This window comes from Manacus candei, unplaced genomic scaffold (assembly GCF_025592945.1).
Source record: "Manacus candei isolate 608988 ecotype Guabito, Panama unplaced genomic scaffold, ASM2559294v1 h1tg000050l, whole genome shotgun sequence".
Taxonomy (NCBI): Eukaryota; Metazoa; Chordata; class Aves; order Passeriformes; family Pipridae; genus Manacus; species Manacus candei.
Window position 1 is genome coordinate 5816415 of NW_026138098.1, and position 6086 is coordinate 5822500.

General features: G+C 42.7%; 1 long non-coding RNA gene across 1 annotated transcript in view; it reads left to right on the forward strand.

Annotated features, from left to right (window-relative positions):
- Window positions 1-2500: 2500 nt before the first annotated feature.
- LOC127477209 (uncharacterized) overlaps window positions 2501-6086 on the forward strand; it is a 7120-nt gene continuing 3534 nt past the window's right edge. Inside the window, exons 1-2 of the long non-coding RNA XR_007906885.1 lie at window positions 2501-2535; window positions 3968-4118. This is a non-coding gene — a long non-coding RNA (uncharacterized LOC127477209). The remainder of the gene's footprint in view (window positions 2536-3967; window positions 4119-6086) is intronic.

The window sequence follows — 6086 nt, forward strand, 5'->3', positions numbered from 1 at the left end:
AAGGAGGTTGAGCATCCCTCCCTCAGGCAGGAGGTCCTGGGTGCCATGGGCAGGGGCTTGGGAGCGCCCAAGGGGGAGAGGGAAGGAAGCAACTAGAAACAGCCACTTAACATCTATTTAGAGCCTGGGAGCATTTGTGAAAGCCATCCCCATTACTGTTGAAAAGATGCAAATTTGGTGAAATAATCAGCTGTATGGCTGCAGGCTGTTTCTCAAGTACCCTGATTCCTTACAGGAGGGAAGGTATTAGTGTAAGACACACAGCAAGGCCAAGTTCATGTTGCTCAGAGGTAGCCCCGAACCAAACTCCACCAAGTGCTATAAAACAAGATTTGTTATCCTGGGAAGCATTGACAGTTCATCCAATAAAGCCCCAAAAAACAGAACCCTTAAGGCTGGTTGCAGGGGTGCAAAAAGCAGCGCTCCCAGGCACGTCTGGCTGAGGGAACACGTGTTGGCTGCCCCACACAGCCCCTGCCCATCCCAGTCCGGGCATCTGGCAATTAAAGCCATCTCCTGGCATCTCCTTTTCATCAAAAATCCCTTGATATGTTTAAGGATCCATTTATCTGCTGCAATAAAGAGCATAAAGCAATCCGTGTGCAGGGCTTTTTGTTTAAAGCTGGGGAACATCCGAGGAGGAGCTCTGCCTTAAAATCCTTGGAAAACAGCTAAATGCATGGCTTAATGCAAGGTGTAATCTATTTCATGTCTCCAGGCTTCCCTCTCTGCCTTCTTCTCCACCTCCCTGCTTTAACTGGCTAAACTTTGAGAAAAAATAATGATGTGTTTAGGAAAAGGATAAAATTTAACAGCAAACCCCCATTCTCCTTGTATTTATTATTTTAAATATTGTACTAAGAAGCTTAAAATGCTACAATGTTTAAACAGTATATTTAATTTCAGGAGTATCAAATATATTTTTAAACCACCAGTGTCTTCAAGGTGAGCCTTCAGTCAAGTAGTTTAATCATTACAATTCCAGCTCTCCCTAAAATCAGTTTTACAGCCAATGGCTTAAAATAACAGCATGGAAACAAAAATGTATCCTCTAAACAAAAATATATCCCATCATCAGACACACGTTCAGCTGGGTTTGTGCTGCACATGCAGTGGGACAGGAGATAACAGTGTAAGGCATCATTTCAAATGTGGAAATATTTTCCTGTATGGCATAAGAAAAAAAAATAAAACAGTTCAAGTGGCTTTTAGAGCAGAGTAATGGAATAAAGTGGAGTTGGAGAGGGTGTGTTTGTGTGCACGCCACAGTTTGTGCTACAATATGCATCTTTATGTATTATGGATTCCTTTTTCTCACATTTTTCTCAGTGGACAGATATTGTGCTGTAGTTCTCAGAATACCTGAGAAAAACATTCCAACAAATTGCATTCCTTGTCTTATACAGATCCTATAAGGAGCACAAAATAGGAGAGGAGAATCTTCATCGTAGAAAGCCCTTTTTGATTCCTCCTCCTCCCCCCCAATCTTCTGTAACAACATAAAAGATACTGTTATGACAAGTACTCTGGTAGTTCATTCTTTCATTTATAATTTAACCACAGCCTATATAACCTAATCAGAAAAATGTGGAGCATGATTAGTACAACAATCGAATACAGTTGGGCTCCTTGAACAACTCAAAGAACAATACAAAAGAAAGCAAAAAAAAAAAGAAAGAAAGGGAAAAAAATCAAGGAAAACCATCGCAGGCATATCAGAAAATATGTGGTATTTCTTTAATATTTCATTTTAAACTACCTAATTGTGTTTTTAAGCTTCGGTTCCTGTAATTTTGCAAGATGAGGCATTCCAGTGAGAAAACATATGGTAAGGGATTTTTAAACCACATAGCTAGAGTGCATCATAGACTTATCTGCTGCTTTAGTGTCACAAAAATCCACCACTGAATTTATCCAGTCACCCATTAAAGAAAGAAAAGAATTAAAGGAAAAGGAGTTTAAAAATCCCCAAATGCTCCAACCCCCCCCCCCCAAAAAAAAAAAACCACTACTGGAAAGTGCAATCGGGTTCAAGGCAGGAGCTGGGTAAATCTGTGAGACTTCCCACGGCAGGAAAAGTGGCAATTAGCTGGATATTTTGGGATCCTGCCTAGCAAATATTGTACATGGTGGTGACAAATTGTCACGGGCAACAACTTGTACCAGCACCTTGGCTAAAATGAGTTTTAATGACCCTCGTGCCTGAGACCGAGGAGAACTTCACATCATGGCCCTTCCCAAAGCTTTCCCGAGGTGAAATCCAAGTGAGGTTTTAGCTTGGCTCGTAGGAGCAGCCAAGGAGACATTTGCAGGAGAGACACTGAATCAGCACTTTATAAGCATTTTCTGAGGGGATGTCAAGACGTGAGAGAGACAAACTTTGACATTTGCATGTGGCAGGAAGAGCTGGGTGCTGGGACGATGCTCCAGCTCCCAGGGATGTGGAGTCAGGCTGGGTGGAGGGTGCTGCTCCCACCCAGCTGCTTCTCCCACATCTGCCTGGAGAGAGAAGGGTTTCCTTGATCCGAGACTAAGGTAAGAGGAGGACACGGTCAGGCTTGGCTGTGGGGGAATTTCAGGCAACGCCTGGAACAATGTCACTGCCGTGAACAGCGAAGGAAATCACAATGCCTTGGCACTGACAGCAAGTCCTCGGGTTCTGTGGGAAGTGGAGTTGAAAGGAACTTCTGGAGGCCGGTGGTTAACTCTTGGTGAGAAGGAGGGATGTGCCACCAACACTGGATACGGGGTTTGGAATCGGGGTGAGAAAGCTGGGAGATCCCAGTTATTTGTTCAAAGATGCTGAGACACAAATTATCCCCTTGCAAACCTTCCCCTCACACCCATAAAAAGCCACGAGTGTCACTGTGTGTGTATCCATGCAAGCTCCTGCCTCCTCATCCTGTTATTATCTAAAATTCACCTGGAATCAGGCTCTCCTAGATTTTTTTTTCCTGCTTATCTTGCTTTTAAAAGACAAACTCTTAACCCCTTGCACTTCAGGGATTCCCTTAAGGTTGGCTACATTTTCCCACTGGGAATTTCTAAGTGTAAGGACCGAGAAAAGCGTAAGGTGTTAATCTTGATAATTAGTGCACAAAACCAATTAGAGGGCCAAAAAACCTTAAGGCACAGAAAGTGATTTTTTTGTTTATTTGCTTACCTTATTAAGTTAAATATCTGTCTGAATTAATCACTAATGAATGTGAAGAAGGCTCAATAGCACCAGCTTAATGAACAACAGTGTCAGATGCATTTTACAGGGCACCAAATCACTGGGCAGAGAGAGCCAAGTCGCTCCTCAAAAATCACTTTTCTGCCCAATTTTCTATTTGCGAAGCAGTAAATTATTTACATTTATTGTGCTGATTGAAGCACTTAAATAGTATGAATGGAGCACAGGCAGGTTTTAAAAATATAGAATCATTGCACAACCCTGCTGCTGGAAATTCATGTTGTTTTCCCCTAAAGGCTGCACCCTCCTACCCCCAAATTTATTTTACAATTCTTGCAACACCCTGTTATTACAGTAACCATATTTTTGTCTGTAATGTATGATTTTTCAGACTTTCTGTGCTGCAGGATTTAAATTGGGCATGAAGAGCAGTCCCCTTCATACTTGCCTGGTGGCTTGAGCAAAGTTCGGGTGTTTTCCAGATCAAACTGTTCCATATTTTCCCCAAAACAACAACGTTTTCCCTCTCTTTCCATCTATTATTCACATCATAAACATCTGCATTGTAAACGTCAGATGTACTAATTGTCGTGTCCCCAGCTCCAGGCACGAAGTGAACGTGCTCAACATCACTCTTAAAAAATAATTCTCATTTTTCTATTAATATCTCCCCACGCCTTGCCCTTTATTTCTGAGCAGGCATGGAGCTTTTGCAGCCCTTACACTGGTTTGGTTTTTTTTTTTTCACCCCCCTACTTTGGAAAGCCTTCCTGAAATCTTTTCCTGCTGCAGATTTTTGGCTGCACGGACACACAGGAGGAAGGTGAGCTGATGCCTCAGCCCTGCGTTAGAGCCACATAATGGAATAGGACGGAAGGTGAAAGACTCATAGCAGAGGAGCAGAGAAAGTGGGAATCCAGAGCTTTCTAGGATCTTCTTAAAGGTGATTTTTTTTTTTTTTTATTTTTTAATTGCAGCCCCGGAACGATGGATGTTTTGTAGTAAATGTGTGCCCAAATATTTGCAGAAGAAGAACTTTGTTGGTTATTTGGGCTCTGAGATGCTTTGTGAGAGCACACAAGCTGCGTGTAAGCTCACACACAGAACCTGCTGTGGCTACTCACAGCTTCTTACTCCGTGTGTAAGTCCTTCCCTACCTTGCCTTAATAAAATAAACACTAATAACCCTTTGAAAGAAATGTGGGAGCATTTTAAAGGAGGAGAAACTGCAAACTGCATCCTGCAGGTTTAACTGTTTCGGCGATTTGGGCTAAACGCTGTTCAAGCACCATTAATGGGTAAAGTGCCCCCGCTATTCACAGGAGATACTCCAGGAGTAAACACCACCCTGGCTACGAGCAGCTAATTAAAAGAATCGGGTGCAACTGAAAGAATCCTGAGTAAAAATACCAGTCCTGTTGGAAGGGCTGGAAATGCAGAGCCCAGGATGGGACGGAGCGGTGCTGGGATCAGAGCAGCCCAGCTCCTGCATCTCCAAACTCCTCTGCTCTTTGTTACTTAATGCGATGCAGGAGATCAAAGATCCACACAGGCTGTGCCGGGGTGTTGCTGCAGTCCCTGTCACACCGGGCTTCTTGCTTTTTTTATTTTCTTTTTCCCCCCTTTCCCCCCTTTTATTTTTTTTTTTTTACTTTATTTGTTGGAGGGGAGCTATTTTTTTTTTGCTGTTTTTCTTTCCTTTTTTGGGGAACGCTTTATTTTTGTTTGAGTTTGATTTTTTTTCTTTTTTCTTTTTTCTTTTTTTTTTTTTTTGCTATTCTGCTTTTTTCCTTTTCTTCGTTTTTCTTTTCTTTCCTTTTTTTTTTCTTTTGCGCCTTTTTTCCTTTTGTCTTTTTTTCCCCTTTCTTTTTCCTTTTCTGACTTCTCCCTTTTTACTCTTCTTTTCCTTGCTTGCTTTTTTTCTTTTACCTTTTGCCTTCTTTTTTGCCTTTTTATTTCTTTCTTTTATCTTTTTTCCTTTTTTCCCTTTTCTTCCTTTTTTTTCCTTTTTTTCTTTTTTCTTTTTTTTCCCTGCTGCTCTTTTTCCCTGTTTCTCTCTCTCTCTTTTTTTTCTTTTTCCCCCCTTTTCCCTCATTTTTTATTTCATTTTCCTGCCATTTACCCCCCCTTATTCCCTTCCCTCCCCCCAACAAAACAACACCAAAAAAAAGGAGAAAAATTAACAAAAGCGCTCGAGGCCTCTCCCTCTTTACATCCAGCCGGCGGTGCGATTCCCAGCTCTCACCGAAGCCGCTTCCATCCCCCCCTCTTCCCAAAATTCCCCCCTCCCGGCGCGGGCGGCGCTGCGCGATCGTGGCCACGAGGCGGAGCTGTGGGTTCGCCCGGCGCCGATCCCGGGGATGGAGCGAGGAGGGAAAGGAGGGAGAAGGGAAAGCGGGGAAAGCGGGGAAAGCAGGGAGAGGAGGAGGAGGAGGGAGCCGCGCTTTACAAGTTCCTGAATTTTATGGCTGCGCTGCACCAGCGGAATGTCCACTCAATCTGTTGAGAAGTTACCCGGCAAACATGCGCCGGGCATATTAAACGCGGGCTGGAACGGCGCAGTGAATATTTATTAGCGAAAATATAGGTTCTCAAAACCAGAAATAAAACAGGGTAATGGATGAAGGGGAGAATAGATTTAACACTGAAATAAATATCAAAGGTGCAAAGAAAAGGCAAAATATAGTGTTCAAACAAAGCTGCGAATTGGGCCCAGATTTAATGCGTCCCCCGGGAAGAAAAGGTTGGACAGACTGTTGGAATTGAGATACTACTTTTAGTACACAGCCCCTGTAATGCTGTCAGCTTTATTTCCTTTGACAAATGTGAAATAAAATTTGTCAAAGTTAGGGCTTGGTAAGTTTGCTATTGAAAATTCAATTGGTAATAACTAGTATAGCCTGGCACTCAG